Source organism: Pristiophorus japonicus, chromosome 18, assembly GCF_044704955.1.
Source record: "Pristiophorus japonicus isolate sPriJap1 chromosome 18, sPriJap1.hap1, whole genome shotgun sequence".
Lineage (NCBI taxonomy): Eukaryota > Metazoa > Chordata > Chondrichthyes > Pristiophoridae > Pristiophorus > Pristiophorus japonicus.
The window spans coordinates 71,131,117-71,142,884 of NC_091994.1; the positions used below are offsets into that span (position 1 = coordinate 71,131,117).

Genomic DNA, 11,768 nt, shown 5'->3' on the forward strand with positions numbered 1-11,768 from the left:
GCAAATGTTTTTTTCGAGCTGGAGGGTGCAGGAAGAAGTCTAACTACCGGCAAGCCACAAGATGTCCCACTCCAGCAAGATCCCAGCCAATTTCTAGCATTTGCAATTTTTTTTCCCTTTTTTAAATCTTTTTTTTTATTAAGTTAGTATTCCTGCAAACAATAAAATGTCAAGAAACATCAGGGACAGATGTGTGTACCAAGTCAAGTTAGGGTCACCTAATTTCAGAAATATTCCAAGCTGGAGAGACTTTTGGAAGATTGGAAAGAGCTGTTAGAATATTTTTAATGTTTATATATAAATATATCTGTGAAATGGAATGGATTAAATCACAGATCTTTGAGATTAAAATTGTGAATATTATTGCATATAATTGAAAAAAATTATTCCATGCTGTCTGATTCAGCGATTCTAATCATCTCAGATGCCTTTCCCGAATGGTCAAAATGTATTTATTCCCGCTTCTAGCTCTGATTCGTGGAACTGAAGAGCTGATTATGCAAATGTAACGTTCAATCTTCCAATTCTCATTAAATATTAAATAACAAATAATGCCACCTGTCACAGATTCTCCTGGTAACATTTTAAATTAATTTTTAAAAATCTATTCTGAGCATTTGAAAGCAAAATGCTATGCACACAAACTGCATAAATGTAACTTAAACATAGCAACAACATGAAAAGAATTAGATAGACTTTGCTCAGTAATTCAGGTAAGATTGGTGTCAAATAGAAGACAAGTCCAGAAAAGAAATGACTGATTAACGTGCATTAAAATATTTATAAGGACTGGGAGCAGAAGCCGTGACAAACGCACCTGACTGCAATTTCCCCTTTAAATCCGTTAAAGCTGCTGAAATGAGAAGTAATTTGTTCTTTTTCCTTTGTCTCCTCAATGGAAAGTTGCAAAGTTGAGGCGGGTGCTGCCGGTGCTGAGTGGTTCGGTAAGTGGTGGCAGTCCTTTATATGAAGGGGCTCCTCACTCAGCGCTGATAGTCTCCCTGCCCTTTGGGGAGAAGGAGGTCCCACACTGGGGCACTGTCTGTCTGCCTTTCACCGATTAGTTAATGTGTGAGGAGGATTTGCTTCAAGACAGAGCTCCACCTACTGCCCAATTGTTGGCTGTTTTTTCTCTCTCACAAAACAGTTGGCAGCCCAGCCCGCAGAGAAACGCGAACAGCACTGGGGCTGAAATCCTGCTTCAGCTTTCCCCGTGCTGAAACAGAATAACACCCCTGGTCGCTGAGATTTGAGTGTCTTTCCCCCGCCCCCTCAAACACAGAAGCGTGCTCTGTCTGAGTTAGTGATGGAACACACACTGTTCTGTTCATGCACAGTCCTGCAGGTCCTCTCTGTGCATGAACAGAACAGTGTTCTTCCTCATCCATCTGCATGTTCCCAATCTTTCCCAACTCCGTACAGGGATAACTGCCTTTTTACACATTATTTAAGGGCAGCTTTCCACTGTGACAGAATCTTGATTTTCCCCTTCCCCAACTCCCCCACCCCCAAGCAATGGAAACATAGAAAATAGGTGCAGGAGTAGGCCATTTGGCCCTTCGAGCCTGCACCACCATTCAATATGATCATGGTTGATCATGCAACTTCAGTAGCCCATTCCTGCTTTCTCTCCATGCCCCTTGATCCCTTTAGCCATAAGGGCCACATCTAACTCCCTTTTGAATATATCTAATGAACTGACCTCAACAACTTTCTGTGGTAGAGAATTCTACAGGTTCACAATTTCTGAGTGAAGGAGTTTCTCCTCATCTCGGTCCTAAATGGCTTACCCCTTATCCTTGGACTGTGTCCCCTGGTTCTGGATTTCCCCAACATTGGGAACATTCCTCCTGCATCTAACCTATCCAATCCCGTCAGAATTTTATATGTTTCTATGAGATCCCCTCTCATTCTTCTAAATTCCAGTGAATATAAGCCTAGTTAATCCAGTCTTTCTTCATATGTCAGTCCTGCCATCCCGGGAATCAGTCTGGTGAACCTTCGCTGCACTCCCTCAATAGCAAGAATGTCCTTCACCTCAGGAGGAGTTCATCTCATAGCAGGGCAGGGGTCCTGAGCACCATTCCCAAACTCTGCAGGAACTGTCTCGTCTCCACTTTCCCTTTTTCTGTTCCACGCAGTCTTCTGTCCCATTCCTTCCATGTTATTGCTTTCTCTCTCCTTGGAGAAGAGGAGGAGGAACCAGATATCAATAACTTCCACTTCCTTCAGTCTCCGTACTGCCATGTAGCATCCCCCAACATGAGCAGCTGGGAGTTTGCTTCAGAGCTTTCAGTCGTGCACTTCGCTGCCCGCCAGTGTCCCTGTCGTTTTCCGGCATTCTGAGCAGGGGGAAATATCTGGGAAACAAATAAAGAAAGAATATAGCACCTTTCATGACCTCAGGAAGTGTAGTCACTGTTGTAATGTAGGAAACGCAACAGCCAATTTGCGCACAGCAAGCTCCCACAAACAGCAATGTGATAATGGCCAGATACTCTTTTTATGTTGATTGAGGGATAAATATTGCCTAGGACACCGGGGATAACTCCCCTGCTCTTCTTTGAACTAGTGCCATGGGACCTTTTACATCCACCTGAGAGAGCAGACGGGGCCTCGGTATAACGTCTCGCCTGGCACCTCTGACAGTGCGGCACTCCCTCAGTACTGCCTCTCTGACAGTGCGGCGCTCCCTCAGTACCGTCCCTCCGACAGTGCAGCGCTCCCTCAGTACCGCCCCTCCGACAGTGCAGCGCTCCCTCAGTACCGCCCCTCCGACAGTGCAGCGCTCCCTCAGTACCGCCCCTCCGACAGTGCAGTGCTCCCTCAGTACTGTCCCTCCGACAGTGCGGCGCTCCCTCAGTTCTGCCCCTTTGACAGTGCGGCGCTCCCTCAGTACTGCCCCTCCAACAGTACAGCGCTCCCTCAGCACTGCACTGGAGTGTCAGCCTGGGATGCAAGTCTATGGAGGGCGCTCTTGAACCCAGAAACATCTGACTCAGGAGCGAGAGTGCTACCAACTGAACCGCAGCTGGCACCGAACTGTCCACAGCAGCATGGCTGAGATTGGGAGCTCACCGTATAGGAGGAGCCAAGAGACAATCCTAGTTCTCAATCATGCAACACATTGGTTTGAGCAGCTGTGGCACGCCAACGTGTTTGTTAAATGATATAAAAAACCCGAACCTACTACTAATAAACATGACTTCCAGCTCTACTACTATGCGGTGGAGTGCAGAATATTTGGAGTGTAAGGGGAGTCGCAGTTGTGTGGGGCGGTCTGGTTGGGCCGGATGCTCTTTACCTGTCCGCCATTGTTCATTGTTCATAGGTTAATATGTCACTATCGGGGCTGCTGACCGAGGGCCGTGTGGTTCTTTATCGGCCGCGCAAACACGATGAGCCGAAATGTAAATTTCTATGTTTCTATGTTTTTTACTATGGTTTTCCATTCAGACCCACTCAACAGAAAGAGCAGGTGAGTAAGAAATACACTCTTGATTGCCTTACCAAAATATTTACTCGCTGATGCATTATTGATGGTTGCAAGCAAGGAATAAGACAGTAATTGAAGTGTAACGACTTAGTCTGCATCACCAACCACAAGAGCACAACCAAAGTGGTTTAGGGATGTCCTCAGAACCTCAAGATTACAGCTTTCTACTCGCTATTACTTTCTAATGTGGACTCAAGTAAAACACCATGTTAACGACATTGAGGACTGCCAAAGTGACAAAGGCGTTCGAGCTTAAATAAAACCTTGTGGAGTCTTGGCATCTCAAAGTAACCATCCTTCTGGAAACTTCTAGGGTGGTGCCCGCAGAACGTTTGCCAGCTCGGCAACATTGCATGGTGTCTATTTAAAGGCTCAGATCAGTGACTCCCATCTCATGTTGGAGTGCTTCACGAGAGAGTTGTCCGCATCAAGTCTGAACGCTGCCTAAAAGTAGGCACCCAGTGCCAACACGCCAATTGCCCGAGAACCCGAGTGCGGCCATGTTTGGGTTGTCCACAGAACTGGATGGGAGTTGCAGTGGATAGTGTTGTACTGCCTGTAGCGGAATTCGTGGCAGCATGTTTGAAATTCCACCTAGCCACATGCATTTTAGCTTGAATAAAACTCAAGCAGCTCAGTTAAAGCATGTGCTGACCCTTGTGATGTCTTCGCTGCAAAATAATAGTGCCGCAGAAGTGGTGTTCCCAGGTTATGATCTGAATTGTGCCCTAGTCTCTGAATCGTTTTTCTGTGCACCTTTCTGCACAAATAAAAATTTGGCGTGGAAAAATATGAAGCTGCCATTTTGATCCAAGGTGTCCTATGAAGTAATATTTCAATGTTGCTGCATGTGGTGAGGGCGGGAGAATGTGTTGCACATAGGAAAAGTAAACTATATAAATGTTGTATGTCGATGGTGACATCCTAGAAACCAAGTGTTTGATTATTATTCAGTAAACTGCCAGCGATTTATGTCACAATTATTTCACTGCTAACCCCTTGTTGGCTCGCTTTATATCATTGTGCTCATAGAATTATAATTTTCTTCCATTGGTCTGGTTTTAATCCATTTGTATTCTGTCTATTCTGTGAATAATATGTCACACAGGCTGATGCCAGTTGGTGCACATTGTTTTTTATAGAGCTGCCCACTACCTTGAGTCTAAACAATGATTCCCTTGTGCCCTATGATCGTAGAACTGTACCTCTTATATATCTGTTTTTACAAAAACACACACCCGGGGCTCTGGCAATTAGTAGCATTACAATAAGCTGCTTATTGGGTTTATTGTAGACTCTCACTGTGCTATATTATCAAGATGGCGATAACATTTCACTGAACAGAGTAATTGATATTTTATTTGCAATTAAATGTGACGCACATTGATCAACAAATACTGCAAATACACTGCATGTGTAAATCACACGCATACAGTTGTAACGTATTTGCTTCATGGGTTCTTTGCTTAAGAATTCATAGCAACACATTGCTATTAAGAACTAGTTGGTTTATTAGCAAAGGTTTAACAATCACACTGCACATTACCAGTTCATCCACCAGGCTCACAACCACCTGCCTCATCGTGGACACCTCAAACCCAACTGGCTTTATTGAGTCTTGTGAACATCACGTGACTGGCTAAGCCACTCACAACTCAACAGCTCTACAACTATTTTAGTTGTATCAGTAATCAAGTGCCCCCCTGATTAAAGGGGGGGGGCCACACTACAAAAACTTTTCAAGTGCCCTCTTGTTTTTTTTTGAGGGCACTAAAAACACAAATTATACAAGTGCCCCCGGCTAAAAAGCCGGGGGTGGGGGGGGGGTGTCACTAAAACCGACAAACTTAAACAAATTAAACTTTAGACATTAAGATCAAGTTAAAATTTGGTTGCTGGGAGTGATGATGCACTCCAGTCCCTCTGGCGCCCACCTCTCACGGAAGGCCATGAGCGTACCGGTGGACACCGCGTGCTCCATCTCCAGGGGCACCCTGGCTCAGAAGAAAGGCAGGCAGTCGGGCTGAACGACCCCCTCGACCGCCCACTGCCGGGACAGGCTGATGGCCCCATTGGCCCCAGGAGCAGTCCTACAAGGAGGCCTTCCGACCTGCCTGCTCCCCTCTGCACAGGGTGCCCAAAGATCAGGGCAATAGCGCTACAACTCTTTTGCGGGGGGGGGGGACAAAATAAACATTAGATCAAGTGCCCCCCGATCTGGGGGACACTCAAGACACTTAACTGCCCCTTTTTCTAATAAATGTTTTTTTTGGTTTTATTTTTGGTTTTTATTTGTGTTTTTTAAATTTTTTTTTTTTGGGGCATTAAAACCATATATTTTACAAGTGCCCCCTATAAAAGGGGAGGGGGACACTAACAATCCGGCAATTAAAGCAAATTAAACTTTAAAACATAAAAATCAAATTAAAATTTGGTTGCCGGGGGTAACGATGCACTCCAGTCCCTCCGGTGCCCACCTCTCGCGGAAGGCCGCGAGCGTACCGGTGGACACCGCGTGCTCCATCTCCAAGGACACCCTGGCACGGATGTACGCGCGGAAGAGAGGCAGGCAGTCAGGCTGAACGACCCCCTCGACCGCCCGCTGCCTGGACCGGTTGATGGCACCCTTTGCCGTGCCCAGGAGCAGTTCTACGAGGAGGCCCTCGGACCTACCCGCTCCCCTCCGCACAGGGTACCCAAAGATCAGGAGTGTGGGACTGAAGTGCAGCTAGAAATTGAGGAGCAGCCCCTTTAAATAATGAAACGCAACAGCGCTACAACTCTTTTAAAGTAAACAGGCAAACATTGCATCAAGTGCCCCCCGATCTGGGGGACACTTCAAACATTTCCCAAGGCCCTTTTTATTTGTTTTTTTTTAGGGTTTTTTGGGGGGGGGGGGTTTTGTATTTTTGTAGTTTATTTTTGTGGGTTTTTTTGGGCTCTAAAACCATAATTTACAAGTGCCCCCTATAAAAGGGGAGGGGGACACTAAAACCGGCATTTAAAACAAATTAAACTTTAAACCATATAAAATCAAATTAAAATTATGTTGCCGGGGGTGATGATGCACTCCAGTCCCTCCGGTGCCCACCTCTCGCGGAAGGCCGCGAGCGTACCGGTGGACACCGCGTGCTCCATCTCCAGGGACACCCTGGCCCGGATGTAGGCGCGGAAGAGAGGCAGGCAGTCAGGCTGAACGACCCCCTCGACCGCCCGCTGCCTGGACCGGCTGATGGCACCCTTTGCCGTGCCCAGGAGCAGTCCTACGAGGAGGCCCTCGGACCTACCCGCTCCCCTCCGCTCAGGGTACCCAAAGATCAGGAGTATGGGACTGAAGTGCAGCCAGAAATTGAGGAGCAGGCCCTTTAAATAATGAAACAACAGCGCTACAACTCTTTTAAAGGAGACAAATAAACATTAGGTCAAGTGACCCCCGATCTGGGGGACACTCCAAACATTTCACACGGCCCTTTTTTTTTGTTGTTGTTTTTTTTGGTGATTTTTGTGTTTTTTTTTGGTTTTTTGGGGCATAAAATCATAGTTTTTTCTCCAAGTGCCTCCTATAAAAGGGGAGGGGGACACTAAAAACACCGGCAATTAAAACAAATTAAACTTTAAAACATAAAATCAAATTAAAATTTGGTTGCCGGGGGTGATGATGCACTCCAGTCCCTCCGGCGCCCACCTCTCGCGGAAGGCCGCGAGCGTACTGGTGGACACCACGTGCTCCATCTCTAGGGACACCATGGCCCGGATGTAGGCATGGAAGAGAGGCAGGCAGTCAGGCTGAACGACCCCCTCGACCGCCCGTTGCCTGGACCAGCTGATGGCACCCTTGGCCGTGCCCAGGACCTACCCGCTCCCCTCCGCACATGGTGCCCAAAGATCAGGAGTGTGTGACTGAAGTGCAGCCAGAAATTGAGGAGCAGCCCCTTTAAATAATGAAACAACAGCGCTACAAACCTGTGAGCATACTCACAGGTGCATACATTATAACAGTGTATATAAACGACATGCATACAATATATATGTGAACCATGTTTGACAAACTTGCTGGAATTCTTTGAGAATGTAACGAACAGGGTGGATAAAGGGAACCAGTAGATGTGGTGTATTTGGACTTCCAGAAGGCATTTTACAAGGTGCCACATAAAAGGTTACTAAGATAAAAGTTCACAGGATTGGGGGTATTAGATTAGCATGGATAGAGGATTGGCTAATGAACAGAAAACAGAGAGTTGGGATAAATGGTTCATTCTCGGGTTGGCAATCAGTAACTAGTGGGGTGCTGCAGGGATCAGTGTTGGGACGTCAACTATTTACAATCTATATTAACGACTTGGATGAAGGGACTGAGTGTAATGTAGCCAAGTTTGCTGATGATACCAAGATGGGATAAAAAGCAATGTGTGAGGAGGACACAAAAAATCTGCAAAAGGACAGAAAAAAATCGAAGAGCAAATTATTATTTAAATGGAGAAAAATTGCAAAGTGCTGCAGTACAGCGGGACCTGGGGGTACTTGTGCATTAAACACAAAAAGTTAGTATGCAGGTATAGCAAGTGATCAGGAAGGCAAATGGAATCTTGGCCTTTATTGCAAAGGGGATGGAGTATAAAAACAGAGAAGTCCTGCTACAGTTATACAGGGTATTGGTGAGGCCACACCTGGAATACTGCGTGCAGTTTTGGCTTCCATATTTACGAAAGGATATACTTGCTATGGAGACAGTTCAGATAAGGTTCATTAGGTTGATTCCGGAGATGAGGGGGTTCACTTATGATGAAAGGTTGAGAAGGTTGTGCCTCTATTCATTGGAATTCAGGCGAATGAGAGGTGATCTTATCAAAACGTATAAGATTATGAGGCGGCTTGACAAGGTGGATGCAGAGTGGATGTTTCCACTGATAGGGGAGACTAGAACTAGAGGGCATAATCTTAGAATAAGGGGCTGCCCATTTAAAACTGAGATGAGGAGAAATTTCTTCTCTCAGAGGGTTATAAATCTGTGGAATGCGCTGCCTCAGATAGCTGTGGAAGCTGGGTCATTGAATAAATTTAAGACAGAGATAGACAGTTTCTTAACCAATAAGGGGATAAGTTGTTATGGGGAGCGGGCAGGGAAGTGGACCTAATTCCATGATCGGATCAGCCATGATCGTACTGCAGTTGTACAGGGCCTTAGTGAGGCATCACCTGGAATATTGTGTTCAGTTTTGGTCTCCTAATCTGAGGAAGGACGTTCTTGCTATTGAGGGTGTGCAGCGAAGGTTCACCAGACTAATTCCAGGGATGGCTGGACTGTCGTATGAGGAGAGACTGGATCAACTGGGCCTTTATACATTGGAGTTTAGAAGGATGAGAGGGGATCTCATAGAAACGTATAGATTCTGACGGGACTGGACAGGTTAGATGTGGGAAGAATGTTCCTGATGTTGGGGAAGTCCAGAACCAGGGGACATAGCCTTAGAATAAGGGGTAGGCCATTTAGGACTGAGATGAGGAGAAACTTCTTCATTCAGAGAGTTGTTAACCTGTGGAATTCCCTGCCGCAGAGAGTTGTTGATGCCAGTTCATTGGATATATTCAAGAGGGAGTTAAATATGGCCCTTACGGCTATGGGGATCAAGGGGTATGGAGAGAAAGCAGGAAAGGAGTACTGAGGTGAATGATCAGCCATGATCTTATTGAATGGTGGTGCAGGTTCGAAGGGCTGAATGGCCTACTCCTGCACCTATTTTCTATGTTTCTATGTTTCTATGAATGGCGGAGCAGGCTCGAGGGGCCACGTGGCCAACTCCTGCTCCTATTTCCTATGTTCTTATGTTCTTATCTTATGTTCTTATATACAAACATTGAGAAATTGAAAAACAGGCCAACTTTCCTTTATAGAACTGGCTTTGAATTGAATCACTGACAATCATTGACCAAAGTTCCGTTCTGAGCTGAGAATTTCAGCATCTTCCACCTTTTCACAGATCTTCATGGTGAGCTGGTCCTAGTGTTTCCCTCAAGAAGTGGATTTGAGCCTTTTTCCTCTGAATAAGCAGCAGAGCCCAGAGGACCCTCATGTCCTGCTGCAGGCTCCTGCCCCTTAAACCTATATTTGTGTTCCTTCTCTCCATGTAAAAGTTCCAAGCCAACTTCAACAATACCCCATACATATACACGATTAAATATAGCAGAAACATCTGTCTCAAATACAGCACTGCAAAATCTGAGAATATGACTGCTTTGCATGTCTTCCAATCACACATAATTAAACATAATTAAAATTCTAAAATTAAAATCTCTAGTGAGGATACTGGAGTTTCTTAATCCTGTTTGAGATTGATTCCACGCTGATCTGATAACAGATTGTAATTTTTTTAATTCTCCCCACTCCGGGCAAAGTGATTGATTCTGGAGCACAGTTCGACACGCACCAGTAACTCTTCAATGGCTTGCCAAAGTGACGCTGGATGTCAACAGGCCATTCGACCATGAGAGTCTCCTCGCTGAGCCAGGTCCTGTCCGCCCCTGAAATTCACATGCGGCTAAGTACCATATTGTACCAACCGAGCCCTATGTTGTCATCTCAGGAGTGGAGTGAATCGAAGTTCAAATGGACTGTGCCACAGATGGAACGTTCTTTCAAATCCTTGAGTCTTTATACGGTGAATTTCGGCAACACCATGCATAGACAATTTCCCCACAAGATAGGCAGAAAAACTGTACTGCCTCATGGCTAATTATGGGATGCTAAATGGGATACTTGCATTGGAGGCAGTTCAGAGAAGGTTCACAAGGTGCATTCCTGAGATGAAGGGATTGTCTTATGAAGAAAGGTTGAGCAGGTTGGAGTTTAGAAGAATGAGAGGTGATCTTATTGAAACATATAAGATTCTGAGGGGGCTTGACAGGGTAGATGCAGAGAGGATGTTTCCCCTCGAGGGGGAATCTAGAACTAGGGGCCATAGTCTCAGAATAAGGGGTCGCCCATTTAAAATAAAAATGAGGAAGAATTTCTTCTCTCAGAGGGTCCTGAATCTTTGGAATTCTCTACCCCAGAGAGCTGTGGAAGCTGGTCATTGAATATATTTAAGGTGGAGATAGGCAGATTTTTGAATGATAAGGGAGTCAAGGGTTATTGGGAGCAGGCGGGGAAGTGGAGTCGAGGCCAAGATCAGATCAGCATGACATTGAATGGCGGAGCAGGCTCGAGGGGCCAAATGGCCGACTCCTGCTCCTTATGTTCTTATGTCTAATGGCAGCGACGTGGGAGTAGGTCTCTCATCATCAAGGAAGGTAAGTGACCTGCAAAGATTTAAGAGCAGATAATAAAATAAATGTTTCAAAAGATTCTTTTGGCACACACTGAAAGTTACATAACATACTGCTTGGTGGGTGGGTGATAGTTGGATGGCTTAAAGAACCAAGACGGGCGCTGAGGTGGTCTGAACCAACTTGAGTTCCAGAATTAACTGTGCAGCTAATTTGGACCTAACTCTGTCTGGCTATAAAGTATTTCCTATGCACGACCTGGCCATCCACAGCACTAGAGTGAAGAGCTTGAATGAGACGTGAACACTAAACGTTGCTGTTTATTTACTCTATCGATAAGAATGTTCCTGTTACTGCTTACTCAACTTGCAAGGGAAAGGAAATAATTATTGAGTGTGTATTACTATGAGCCCGATGAGTAGCTTGGACTCCAAGCTAAAGAGAAGTTTGGCTTTCAGGGACTGAGCTTTATTGACTTTGGACCAAGTCAACAATCTTCTATTGGCTCTGGAAGCGCATGAAAACATCAAGTTGAATCAGAATTGGCTCCACTGTGCCATTATGCCCACCTCTATTGCAGCAATATTTAACCTGCTGAGACTCCAATGGATGAGTAATCAGATGAGCATTTTTCCTTTGGACCTGGTTTTATGTTCTTTTGCCTTGAAATATATTTGTGTAATATAGTGTGAGGGAGTCTCTTTGTACATTGAGTATCCTCTATGATTCCAAAGTTCTTGTCTTCGCTGTTGTAGAAGTTGATTTCTTCAGGACATTTTAATCAAATCTTGGATTGTCCTCAGTTCCCTAGATATTGCTGAGTATCAATGACTGCAGCCTCATAGGTCAAAGCCTCCTGCAGACGTTGATGTACAGTAGTCTGGAGGAGTCTCTCTTCCCCTCCTTGAAAATGACGGTGCATGAGGCTGTATTTTGCATGGGCACCAGTCACGAGCCAGTAACCCAACCATCGGCGTTCTTCATCAGTGAGCCCAACGGTATGCGGTTC

General features: G+C 45.5%; 1 protein-coding gene across 1 annotated transcript in view; it reads right to left on the minus strand.

Annotated features, from left to right (window-relative positions):
- alpl (alkaline phosphatase, biomineralization associated) overlaps positions 1 to 1,018 on the minus strand; it is a 119,641-nt gene extending 118,623 nt beyond the window's left edge. Inside the window, exon 1 of the mRNA XM_070860113.1 lies at positions 818 to 1,018. The gene's annotated coding sequence lies outside the window, so the exon portion shown is untranslated. The remainder of the gene's footprint in view (positions 1 to 817) is intronic.
- Positions 1,019 to 11,768: the final 10,750 nt, after the last annotated feature.